We start from the raw sequence: 13,813 nt of genomic DNA, 5'->3' as shown, positions 1-13,813 counted from the left end.
AGGCATATTTCTGAAATATTATACATGTATTGAAAATATAATTGCAGAATTAACAGAAGACGGGGGTGTTTCTTTAGCTATGGAATGGACATCAGTTGACTTGGATGAGAGGACATGTAAATGTGAGTTGCTCAGGTGAACTTCAAGGGAAGTCCTGCATAGACTTTTGTAAAACCTTGCCAGAACTGAATAGTGAGCTGAATATATATATATATATATATATATATATATATATATATATATATATACTTACTGGTCATTCAGAGTTTATCAGCGTCTTTTTGTTTAAGACGATAGTTTTTAGCATACTATCTTTGCTTCAAATTTAGTGTTTAATATGGTTTTTTTAATAATAAATTTATTTTTTATTGGTGTTCAATTTACCAACATACAGAATAACACCCAGTGCTCATCCCGTCAAGTGCCCCCCTCAGTGCCCATCACCCATTCACCCCCCACCCCCCGCCCTCCTCCCCTTCCATCACCCCTAGTTCGTTTTCCAGTTAGGAGTCTTTATGTTCTGTCTCCCTTCCTGATATTTCCCAACATTTCTTCTCCCTTCCCTTATATTCCCTTTCACTATTATTTATATTCCCCAAATGAATGAGAACATACAATGCTTGTCCTTTTCCGATTGACTTACTTCACTCAGCATAATACCCTCCAGTTCCATCCACGTTGAAGCAAATGGTGGGTATTTGTCGTTTCTAATGGCTGAGTAATATTCCATTGTATACATAAACCACATCTTCTTTATCCATTCATCTTTCGATGGACACCGAGGCTCCTTCCACAGTTTGGCTATTGTGGACATTGCTGCTATAAACATGGGGATGCAGGTGTCCTGGCGTTTCATTGCATCTGAATCTTTGGGGTAAATCCCCAACAGTGCAATTGCTGGGTCATACGGCAGGTCTATTTTTAATACGGTTTTTAAAAAATTATCTTGAGAGATAATTTGTATGTAGAGTGCATATTATAAATAAAAACTAGATTCATATATTAATGGTTAATCTTTTAAAAAATAAAAGGTTAATCTTTATTAAATAGAAGTCAAGTTCTTGAAGGGTAACACACATTCAAATTTTATGAATTAGAAATAGATGCAATTACTAGAAAGAGTCATGAAAGAATTTCTCCCATAGGGATCCATTCAAATGCTCTAAATTACAAAATTCATTAGGAAAGAAGGATTATCTGCCAGTTGTTCATTTATATTCACCAGTCTTCTGCTTGTCTCATAAAACGTGTCCCCTTTAAGTGTAATATGGATAAGAATTCTGAGGGATGAAATTCTCAATCTTCTAGATCTAAGAGGGGATAGCCTGAATGTCATTGGTCAAAAAATCCTTGCTAGCTTGTGAATTATAGCAACATAACATGGCAGGGCTCACATTTAAACATTTGAGCCCTATTATTTACATGTAAATAATACAATGTATTGGGAAAGAATCCAAAGTTTAGTGTCAGAAGACCAGGATTCAAATCTTGTTTTGGCCAGAATATTTGTGTTTTTAGCAAATCACTTGGCTGAGCCTCATACTCATTGGTAAAACATGGATAAAATGATCACCTCTGTTTCATAGAGTGCTTGTAGGAACAACTATAATATGTGAAAGCAATTTTGAACTATAAAAATAATGATCACAGTTTTATTTGCATTATTCTAAATGTTTTGCACACATTAATATGTTTAATCCTCATAGCAACTCAATTACTATCCCTGTTTAACAGAGGAAGGTGTTAAAGCATAGAACTTGTTTAAAAAAACACGTCCAAGACCACACGGATATAAATGGCAGAGTTGGGATTTGAGCCTGTCTCTCCAGAGCTTGTGCTCTTAACCACTGTATCACAGAAGATTATATTAAAACACTAAAGGGATGTATATGCACTGAGAAAGAATTTTCCAGTGAGGAATTTGTCCAGGGAATATCATATGAAAGTTTTCTGCTATGTGTTTTTTTCCTGCAGTCATTCTGCTGATAGTTTTATCCAGCTTTGTGAGTGTGTGTGTGTGTGTGTGTGTGTGTGTAGCATTCAATTTGTTGCTGTGGCATTTCCTCTGTTGTGGCATATTCTCTTCATAGCAGGAATGATGAAAAGCTGCAGAGGAATTGGAAGATAGAGTGGAAAGAATATAAAGACTTTTTGCTTGGGTTCCCAATAGGAACAAAGATGCTTTATTTCTCATGGACCCCAGGTGCCTTTAGAATCATTTCTGCTCGTGGGAGAAGTCTGCCCCCATGAGAGGTTTGTTAGAGTAGAATGCTTTGACAGCCTTGGCAGGGAACAAGGCTTGATAAGCCTCTGAGAATTGAACCACCTTCCTCCAAGCCTTCCTGTGGCATGATGCTCTGCCCTGGCAGAGTGGCACCCCATGCCGCCACCATTTTATCCTGCCCACTGTGGCACTGGGGTCCACATGCTGTCAGCAGGACATTATCCTCAAGATCACTTGTCTCACCTCTTTCTTATTTGTTTTAATAGTTGTTTTAATAGTGTTAACAGCCCTCCTATAAACTCCAAAAACGATATGGGAAATCCAATGCCCAAAAAAGCTTTTAAAGGTAATTTTTTTTTGTATTGAGGAAATAAAATTTTTAAAAAAATTAATAGGTTGAGAGCTTTGAGTAAATGAGTAGAGAGCAAGTGACACATAAAGCAGGGATGGCTTTTCAGATTGCCTTCAGGCAGCTTGAGGATGTATGCATGGGATGGAGATGGTGACTCTGTTTTTTTTGACAATGGAACAGTGACAAATGAACAGTGAGAGCACATGTGTACTGTTACATGTGTCACCCAGAGATGGGCGCTGGAGGGCGTAGACCACATGCCATTCTCACGTGTTCCTCCTACCACTCAGCCTGGTTGCTCAGCTGCCGTAGGGTGTGCTTTAACCTTAACCAAGAGTTCATTATACAGTGTTTTTTGTTTTTTGTTTTTAGATTTTTAGGCCCAGAAAAGGAAATACTGCACCATATAGAAGATATTTTGCAAGAAGTTGCAGTTTCCCCAGATGCCTATTGAGGCTCATGTGCAGCCTACCTGAGAGCAAACCCCTTCTAATCATTTCAACTCCATTCTTCATTCAGGGGCATTGAAGCTTCGGTAAAAGGTTGCCCCAGGGATCCCTGGGTGGCACAGCAGTTTAGTGCCTGCCTTTGGCCCAGGGTGCGATCCTGGAGACCTGGGATCGAGTCCCACGTCGGGCTCCCAGTGCATGGAGCCTGCTTCTCCCTCTGCCTGTGTCTCTGCCTCTCTCTATCTCTGTGTGACTATCATAAATAAATAAATAAATTAAAAAAATATTAAAAAAAAAAAAAAGAAAGGTTGCCCCAGCCATGCCTCCTCCTCCTCCTCACACCGTTCAGGGGGCCTCTGCTCACTGTGTGATCAAGCACTTCTGTGTGCGAGGCTGGGAGGTTAAGGAAATACCTGCCTTGTCTTGATTTCAGTGATGCATTATTTATCTGGGCCTTGAATAAGGGTCCCCCAAAAAGAAAACAGGGCTATTTTTAGCTGAAGGTAATAATTACATTCCTTTTTCCATATCTGAAAGGAGCTTTTGCAGGGTGTGAGGGCCTTTTCTTCTTGCCCCAGTCCAGGCACTGGATGTTGGGATTTTTTGTGGATTATTCACTCACTGCCAAGCAGCTACCTGGAGAGGCCATTTAGGGTGTGATGGTTTTTTTAAGTGATTGAAATAAACCCAAAAGGTACAAGATTTGCTACCAAAGGTACTTGTATATCTCCTGGCTCCTTTTTTGGAACAGCAAATCTGGCTGTCTTGAGCTGTTAAATCTTGTAAATCTATGATTACTAAATCCTTGCTTAGAAATATAAACAACAGCAAATCTTAGAATAGCTAGTGCCTAGGCAGGCAATTTATACTGTAGAAATCACAGATAAGGCACTTCCCAATGACCTCCCCTTCCCCACTGAAATATAGCAATGATAAACTCAGTTGCTCTTTAAGTAGGAAAGATATGCACATCCCCATGGTATCTACTTCTCAATATTGAAGATCTATACAAAATAACAGCATACATTAGTAGCAGAGGAGAAACTCACTCAAGGATGTTATATTTTTATCTTAACAGACATTTCACATAGGTCATACACTTTGTAAGATCCACCACTGCTAGCATGCTAGAGTAAGCAAACGACTTATTATCTTTCTAATACAGAAAACACCAGGAATCAGTGAGCTAAAGTAAAGATATTCATAAACTGATTTAGACTGGTAAACTGTGAGAACAGACATCATAACTGCTGCTTTACTCTGTTTGGGTGGCTAGAACAAAATACCATGGATTGGGTGGCTTATATACAACAAAAATTTATTTTTCACAGTTCTGGAGACTGGAGTCCAATATCAGGGTGCCAGTAGACTTGGTCTGGTGAGATTCCACTTCCTGGTTCATAAACTATGCCTTTTGCAGTACCTTCACATGGCAGAAGGGACTATCCTTAGGCTCTTGGTCTCTTTTATAATGGTACGAATCCCATATCTGAGAGCTTTGCCCATATGTCCTAATCACCTCCCAAAGGCCCCACCTCTTAATACCAACCCCTTAGGGGTTAGATCTCATTATATGAATTTTGGGGGGGGGGATATAAACATTCCAGCCGTAGTGCTATGTAAAGGTAATCGCAGTACCCATCAATCAATTATTCAGTTACTACATTGTCTTCTCTGTATCTTTTGATCATTGAATCCCCTTATCTTATAAACACAAAGCTGGAAAGATGCTTGTAAATGAGTCTTAATAATTGCAGCCATTTATTTTAGGTAATTGGTATATGAGCTTACTGGAATTCAGAATATGGTAATATGATCAATAGGAATCTATCAGATATCACAAGATGGTTTTTTATTTTTTTCCGTTTTTGAAAAAAAGATTATTTGACAGAGGAAGAGAGAAAGTGCGTGCATAGTTGTGTGGGAGTTGGGCGAAGGTGAGAGGGAGTGGGAGAGAATCTCAAGCAGACTCCCCACTGAGCACAGAGCCCAATGTGGAGCTTGATCTCTGCAGGGCGTGAGATCATGACCTGGGCCGAAAACCGAGTCTGCGGCTTAACTGACTAAGCTACCCAGGCACTGCTCCTGTTTTGATTTTTAATCAAAGTAAGAATGATTGGTTTAATCTTGAGTTTTAGAGACCTTAGAAGAATTCTCCTCACAAGTTAAAACAAAGTGGTACATGTCGCTGCTCATCTTCCTTGGATATAGCAATTAATGAGCATAGAAAACATGGAAGTCAGATGTTTTCAAATGAAAAGGAGAGAATTTAGGATGTGTTAGGATTTGGTTGGACTAGAAAGTAATATTTTCGGTAGCTGTTGCTAATAGTGGCTTTTCTCTCTCTCTCTCTCTCTCTCTCTCTCTCTCTCTCTTTTAAAAAGCAAACTTCTCTGACAGCTCTAATTAACTTCTTCAAGCATATTTAAAGCCTTCATTCTTGGTAAAATTTTTTTTACTGTATGATTTGCTATATTATCTATGTTGTAAAGGTGACTGTAACACCTTTTACTTTGTTTGCAATTGATATAAAAACACTGTTGATACAAATAATTCAGTTTACATTTTAAAATGTCAAATTAAAATTTCCTGCAAAAGCTCAGACACATGTTAAACTATCCTCATGATTGGTTAAAGCTCTGAATTGATGGAAAGTCTTAGCTGTTTTCAAAGTAATTATGATACTTCACTTAGAGAATTAAAATGTTTGGGACAGAATGGGCTGTTTCAGGTTTTACACCTTATGTTGATGTTCAGGATTTATAAGCTACACCTGTTCTTATGTAGATATTAATTTCCCCAAATGGAGAAGAGTTAAGTTCTTTTGTTCCAGTCTGAGCAACTCTGATAATGTAATTAATCATGCATTCCTGTAGTGATGTATATTTTAAGGCTTAGTCTCAGCAAGTCAATTTTCTGTAAATTGAACACTAATTTGCTATAAAATGCATTGTAAGTTCCCCTGTGTCCTACTCTAGATGTGTTCTCTGAGCCCTCTCTCTAATATACTGAGGATCCTTGGGGCACTTACAGGACTCTGGGGTTGGGGTCATCTCCTAATAGTAACTTCTGTTTTGCAAAGGCCGAGAGCCCTGATTTGGCCTGTGAGTCTCCTGTGCCCCAAGGGAGCATGTTGGAATGATGTAAGGAACTTGGACTTCAGAGTCAGCTGGGCCTGCACTCAGATTTCTAAGAAATCTCTCTTGATCTAGTTTCTTTTCTTTCTTTCTTTCTTTCTTTCTTTCTTTCTTTCTTTCTTTCTTTCTTTCTTCTTTCTTTCTTTCTTCTTCTTTTTTTTTTTTTTTTGGATCTAGTTTCTTGTTCAGGCCTGAAAAATTAACTTAGTTCCCCATTTAAATGATTATTTAGGTTCAGAAATTCTGTATATCAAACCTACTTGTAATGAGGAAATTTGCTTAGGTGTGCTGTAATTTAAGCATAGATATGTGAAGTAACATCATCTAGATGAAGAACACTAGTCTTTATAGACGAGTTTCAAACACCTAGTTGTCTGATCTCTACCCCAGACACAGTGAACTATATTCTTCCATTGGAAAGAGTTAAGTCTCTGATACTCAGTTTTCTCATCTATACAATGGGAATAATAACAATCCTGCTTTATTAGTTGTCCTGAGGATTAAATGACATGACAATCCGCATGACAAAACTCAGCCCTGTGGAAGATACTGAATTATCAATATTTACTGTATCTGAAAAGCTCAGGGTAAATTGTTTTTGAAAAATAAATTATGGGCAGCCTGGGTGGCTTAGTGGTTTAGTGCTGGCTTCAGCCCAGGGCCTGATCCTGGAGACCCAGGATCGAGTCCCATGTCAGGCTCCCTGCATGGAGCCTGCTTCTCCCCCTGCCTGTGTCTCTGCCTCTCTCTCTCTGTGTCTCTCATGAATGAATAAATAAAATCTTTTAAAAAAATAAAAATAAATTATATTTTAAATGTGTTGAGGAACTATTTAAAATGACCTTTTGGGGTGCTTGTGTGGCTCAGTTGGTTGTGTCCAGCTCTTGATCTCAGCTCAGGTCTTGATCTCAGAGTCATGGGTTTGGGTCCACACTGGGCATGGCGTCTACTTTAAAAAAAAGGATGAAATTATCTTTTAGTAATGACTAATCATACCTATGTCCGTAAATGTGGCTTTTCACATGAAAATACTTTAGAGTATAATGAGAACAGCATGGGATTTGAGATAAAATGCTTATAAGATCAAATTCTGACCAAATTCATTAGCTATGTGGCCTTTTGCAAGTCAGTAACATTTTCTGAACTTGTTTCCTCTTTAAAATGGTAATGACAATGTATATTTCATAATATTCATGGATTAATAATTAAGAAAATATGTAGAGGCCCCTGCATGCTCAGACAATTAAGCATCCAGCTCTTGGTATAGGCTCAGGTCATGATCTCAGGGTTGTGAGATTGAGCCCCGTGTTGGGCTCCACACTCAACAGGGAGTCTGCTAGAGATTCTCTCCCTCTGCGCCTCCTGCTCCATAAATAAATAAATCTTTAAAAAGAAAATATGTATATAAGAGCCCTGGCTTGGCTTATGATAGACCCTCTATAAATATTAGTCCTCTGCCTTCTGCTTTCCTAGTCCAGGCTTTCTTAAAAGTATGGGACATTTATAGTTGCATAATTTTGTCACTGTAGAATTGATCATCTTGCCTTGTTTCCAATGTAGTAATAGTTCTAAAACTACTAATGACTATTTTTATCATTCCATTTATTGTCAGTCAGTTGTGAATGTAACCTGGATATCCTCTTTTTTTAAAAAAAAGAAGATTTTATTTATTTATTCATGAGAGACACACACAGAGAGGCAGAGATAGAGAGGGAGAAGCAGGCTTCTTGCAGGGAGCCTGATGCAGGACTCGATCCCCAGACCCAGGATCATGCCCTGAGCTGGAGGCAGACACTCAACCGCTGAACTACCCAGGGGTCCCTGGATATTCTTTTCTTTACTTGTTTCTTCAGTTGTTATTCCTTAAGGTGTCTGTCTTAATGGTGACCCCTTATGACAATATAGTGATACTAACATTATTATTACTATCATTAGTTGAACACCCGTGTGTCTGGTGCTCTGAACTAGTTGCTATATGCATATTTATCTCACTGAACCATCGTAGTACAGCTCTGCAAAAAGCAAGAACCTTCGCATTTGTCAAGATTCAGTTCAAAGGTGGCCTTGTCTGTGAAACATTTCTTGACTTGCCTTTGTAGAACTGGCAGCCCCCTCTCTTTCAGAGAGGAACTCCATTCTTGTCCATTGTAGATAGCCCTACAGGTCTTGATTATGCTGGCCTGTGACTATTATGGTACCATGTCTTCCCCTTTAGAATTTAGAGGTTGAGGCTAGGGAAGGTTGTCTTCTTGGCCTTTGAATCTTGAGGGCCTGACCTGGTAATGCTTGTTCAATAAATGACTGAATGGATGATTGACCAGTTGGCCCACGCGCTATGCACTTGGCATTAGTGCACTGCTTCCAATGTCCTGTGAAGTGCGATATGGTCATGTAGGAACTCTGTGGTCACCCTGGAAGTGACCTGTGGTTGTGTGTCTGTCAACAATGATGGTGCTCTCTGCAGTGGAAGAGATTGTAAGTAAGGTGCCTCACCATGGTGCTTGTTTTCTAGCTCAAGCTCCTGCTTCATTAAAGATGCTAGGGTAATTAAAAAAAATTCATCTGCCAACTTTAGAGCATTTCCTCTATTGAAAGAACTTTTGTTCTGTGGGAAAACAATATTCTGTTAGAATATTACTAACAGAATAATAGAATAATAGAATAGAATAGAATAATAGAATAATACTAACAGAATGTTACTGTCTGAGTCAGGAAAATTGCTCTAAATTTCCTGACATTGCTTCAGCCATTCAGTGAGTAAAGAAAAGAACTAATCAATATGTCCTATGGATCTAAAAATTGGTGACAGACCAGTAAAAGACTCACATGAATAGCATCTGGCCCAATTATTTCAGAAATGCAAACCTACAGTATTCAAGGGTGTTTGTGGTGGTTGAGGACAATATGTTACAGCAGATTTTTCTGATTAGTTTAAATCCTTGAAACTAAATTATGTGAAAGGCAGTTTCAGAAATTAAATGGAACTTAATATCCAATTTAAAACCTGAACAATTTTGTAAACAACATGCCATAGAAACAAAGGGACAGATGGGAGATTTATGTTTTAATTGAATTTTTCTATTATAGCATTAATATAGATCATTGTAAAGAATTTTGAGGCAAATCAGAAAATATTAAGATAAAATGATCCTTGATCTCATTGATGAGGTGGCACTCATTGATATATTGGCTTTATTTCCTTTGCTTTTAAAAAAAATTCTGATACTACTCTGTATATAATTTGGTCTCTTGCTTGTAATTTCACATGATACTATGTACATTCATGTAGGGAAATGTCTTGAAATTATTAAGCCATTTCCCCTCTAATTTTGTTGTTGCCCAGCATAAGATCCTTGGAAGGCAAGTTGTCTAATACGCTCTCCCCTCTAGTAACTTATCTGCAGAACTTCTATCTGTGTTCTGACCTATGGCTGAAAATAATAGTGTTCTAAAGTCAAACTGGAAAGCACACAAGGAATAGTCACTCATGAGATGTTGTTCAATTAATCAGTTACTGGAGGTTTAAAGTATCTCAGAATTCATCCATCCTGTCTAGAAACCTCTTGGAAAAAGACCATAGACATTTTCCAAAACCTATCCTGATGAAATAAAGTCTAGTATTCTTCCATAAATTCCAGATAACTTAAGCCTATTAGGTCAATGGGAGCACAGTCACCATCCTTTATGAGTCTTTCCTGGAGGTAAAAACACAAGGTAATTTTCTTTCCATGCCAAATCATTTCTGCTTTGTCTTATAACCATGTGTGCGCTTGTGCAAGACAGAAACATCCTAGGGAAAGAATAAAATGCTTTACTGACTTTAATTTTCTTGACTACCCTTGTGAGATGCTTAATATTTACTTATTTTTAAAAAAAAAATTTTTTCATTTATTTATGATAGTCACACACAGAGAGAGAGAGAGAAGCAGAGACACAGGCAGAGGGAGAAGCAGGCTCCATGCACCGGGAGCCCGACGTGGGATTCGATCCTGGCTGTCCAGGATCGTGCCCTGGGCCAAAGGCAGGCGCCAAACCGCTGCGCCACCCAGGGATCCCAATGCTTAATATTTATTAAATGACATTTCCTTTTTGAAGTTTTTATTTAAATTCCAGTTGGTTAACACACAGTGTAATATTAGTTTCAGGTGTACAATATAGTAATTCATCACTTCCATACGACACCTTGTGCTCATCACAGCAAGTGTGCTCCTTAATCCTCATCACCTATTTCACCCATTCTCCCCCCCTTCCCCCAGTCACCATGGGTATGTTCTCCATGGTTAAAAATCTGTTTCTTGGTTTGCCTCTCTCTCTCTTTCTTTTTTTCCCCCCTTGGCTTGTTTATTTTGTTTCTTAAATTCCGCACATGATTCTTGATTTTAACTTGTGGCTCAGAGTCTGATACGTAGAATTAGAGAATGTTAGGGCCAGGACTGCCCCTGACAAGGGATTATTCTGCTGCTTTTTCTTTTTCTCTACTTGGAAGACCATAAACTAAACTTACCTTGACAGGTAGTAAGATAAAATCAATATTTTATTTTTAGAAAATCTCTTAGAAAGAAAATAACTCAAGGTAAGCATTATCTTAAAAAAAAAAAAAGGGTAGACATTTAATGTATTTTCAAAATAGTAGCATGGGAACTCGTGTGTGCTTTCAAATTAACAGTATGGGAACTGATAACTAGTTATACAACAGAAACAAATTGTAAAAAGTCCTGCCGTGTGCTCAGGTGAATGCTTCAGCCATATTCTTAACAGCCTTGCTCCCAAGGGTGGTCTGAGGACAGTGGCAGTAATGCCACCAGAGAGTTTGTAGAAATGCAGACTCTCAGGCCCCACCCTTGACCTACTGAATCAGAACATGCCTTTTAACAAGATCCTCATGTGACCCACTGTCACTTTAAAGATGAGGAAGCACTGCTTATGCATTTAACCATCATGACTGGAACATTATTCCAAAGACCTAAGGATGGTAAATCCAGGCTATTTCTTGTAGAATTACATTAATTTTAGCTTATTTAGCAGTTTTATTTGCATGCTCTGAACATCAATGTTAACATCAACTGGCAAGATATGGCCACCATCCATGATATTTTGGAAAGCAGCCAGTCCATTAGTATGAAATGTGTGCCCACTGCAATCTAGCTGCCTGTGTGTGGAGGATGGATAACTTCCTATATGGAGAATAAATGAAAGTTAAGGGATTCAGGGAAGGCTGAGCAATTATTGTGGAAAAGCTGATCCTGATGAGAGATTAATGCACATGGTTGCCACAGAGTCCATATGCATGCTGTTAGAAGTTATCTGTTTGCTCCCTTCAATAGGCTGCACAGATTTAATATTTTCCTCATGGTTTTTCTAACTATCTTCCATGGGGATGATTGGAAGTCATTAAAACTTTTCCTGAGAGTTGATTTTAGATCTCCAACTGTTGACAGACAGAGTCCCTATGTATGGGAAGACTCTCAACATGGAAGATGTCCAGAAGAACATGGAGACGTTTTTAATATGTGTAGAGAATGAAGGGGTGACTTTTGAAAATACTTTCTGGCTAGCAGGCCTAGCTATATAATGGTGAAGAGTCTTATGTATCACAGACTCAGCTGCTGAGAACAACAATGGGTGGGGTAAACTGGTGTGAAGTAATCACCTAGCAATCAAAATTGTAGTAGTTTTCTTATAATTCAGCCTTGGGGGTTAAGAGATTGAGATGTACCCTACTTAATTCAGCTGTCGGCTGGCAATGACTGCAAACCACTTAGGCAGATACGGTTTTGCAAACAGTCACATGATACCCAGTGACCCCATCAACAGAGACTTCTTTGAATGGGAAGGTCAGCTCTATCTCTGGGGTTAGGGCTCCAAATTGGGGGAAAAAATAAGCTCTGGAAAGAAATGGAGTCTCTATACAGAGAACCAATAGAAGGTTCATTTTTGTCAGTGGCTGATGCAATGGCTCTGGGAAAAATAAAATTACATATTTCTCAAGACTTTTCTGGAATTGGTATGCTGTGAAAGGAATAGCATGGGTATGTTGACCATTTTGTTTTTTAGTCACATCATTATTTTCTTCTATAGCAAAAATTCCTTTTCTCCTTTAGCTACATTTCATGACAAATTGGTAGACCTAACCACTCTGTATTTAAAAAAATACATCTTTGAAGGTGCCTGGGGGGCTCAGTTGGTGAGCATCTGACTCTTGATTTCAGCTTGGGTCACGGTCTCCGGGTAGTGAGATTGAGCCCTGCGTCAGGCTCCGTGCTCACCGTGGAGTCAGCTTGAGATTCTCTCTTTCCCACTCCCTCTGCCTCTCCGCCCCTCCCACAACCTCCCCTTCCCTCCCCCCCATCTCTCTCTTTCTCAAAATCTTTTAAAAAGTTAAAAATACATCTGTTTATTAAATTCTTGTTGCAGTTTGACTACAGTTATTAATTAACCTTAAAGGAAAAGAGAAGATCCCATGGCATGTACTGATGCCTCTGTGATACTCTCAGGTAGAGGAAATGTAATCTCATACGTGAATTTATTGTGTAGTGTCCATTGTTAATGGTGGTCAAAGAAGCAAAGACCTGTGGCAGAGTTTGTTAGGTGAACAGGTTATTTACAGAGTAATCTTTGATTTTGCAAAATTGGATCAAGTTTCACGTGGATTCGGTTTGAGATGGTCATGTTTTAACGTTTTATTTTAAGTGCCTTCTAATATTAAGAATGTGCGTGTTCTCCTAGATTTGTGAGATCAGTAGACATCTGTTGAGCGTGGGCTCTGGGCCAGGTGTTGGGAATATCACAGTTTTCTTTTACTGGGTAGTGGGAACACTTAGAAGATTTTCTTATAATGAGACCGTAAGAGGTGGAGTTGGACTTTCTGGCTTCACTGCTGGAGAAACTTGCATTTTCATATTTGTGTGTTCACGTAAGTAGGAGATGATTGATAGAGTTAATTTTACTTGAAGACGTTGTATTGTTTGGAAATGTGACTATCAAAAACCACTCTTAAGCAATGCTGCCTTTATATTTTAAATAACTGAAAGATATGCTCTATTTTATACTTTCTTTTTAATTTTTATTTATTTATGATAGTCGCACAGAGAGAGAGAGAGAGAGAGGCAGAAACACAGGCAGAGGGAGAAGCAGGCTCCATGCAGGGAGCCTGATGTGGGACTCGATCCCGTGGCTCCAGGATCGCGCCCTGGGCCAAAGGCAGGCGCTAAACCGCTGCGCCACCCAGGGATCCCCTATTTTATACTTTAAATGATACTTTTTTTTTAATCCTGTGAAAGCAGGAATCTTTATTTTATTTTATTTTTAAAAATTTTACTTATTTATTCATGAGAAACACAGAGGGAGAGAGAGAGAGATGCAGAGACACAGGCAGAGGGAGAAGCAGGCTCCATGCAGGGAGCCTGATGTGGGACTCGATCCCGGGTCTCCAGGATCAGGCCCTGGGCTGAAGGCGGCGCTAAACCGCTGAGCCACTGGGGCTGCTCTTAAATGATACTTCTAGTGCATTCAGATTATAAATAATATTAGAAGCCTACTTTTGTGAACCAGCATCCTAGTAAACAGCTTTATATTTAAATTAGTTCCTGTGCTCAGAGCTTATGGCATATTTTTAGGAGCCTTGAAAATAAGTAACATATTAGCCCTCAGT

The 13,813-nt window shown here is 38.9% G+C and overlaps 1 protein-coding gene across 5 annotated transcripts in view; it reads left to right on the top strand.

The window, feature by feature from the left end:
* DCLK1 (doublecortin like kinase 1) overlaps nt 1–13,813 on the top strand; it is a 341,749-nt gene that overhangs the window by 22,968 nt on the left and 304,968 nt on the right. The gene's annotated exons all lie outside the window — the stretch shown is intronic.

Source organism: Vulpes lagopus, chromosome 8 (assembly GCF_018345385.1).
Source record: "Vulpes lagopus strain Blue_001 chromosome 8, ASM1834538v1, whole genome shotgun sequence".
Classification (NCBI taxonomy): domain Eukaryota; kingdom Metazoa; phylum Chordata; class Mammalia; order Carnivora; family Canidae; genus Vulpes; species Vulpes lagopus.
The sequence above is the reverse complement of the archived record's forward strand: the minus strand, read 5'-3'. Positions and strand labels throughout refer to the sequence as shown.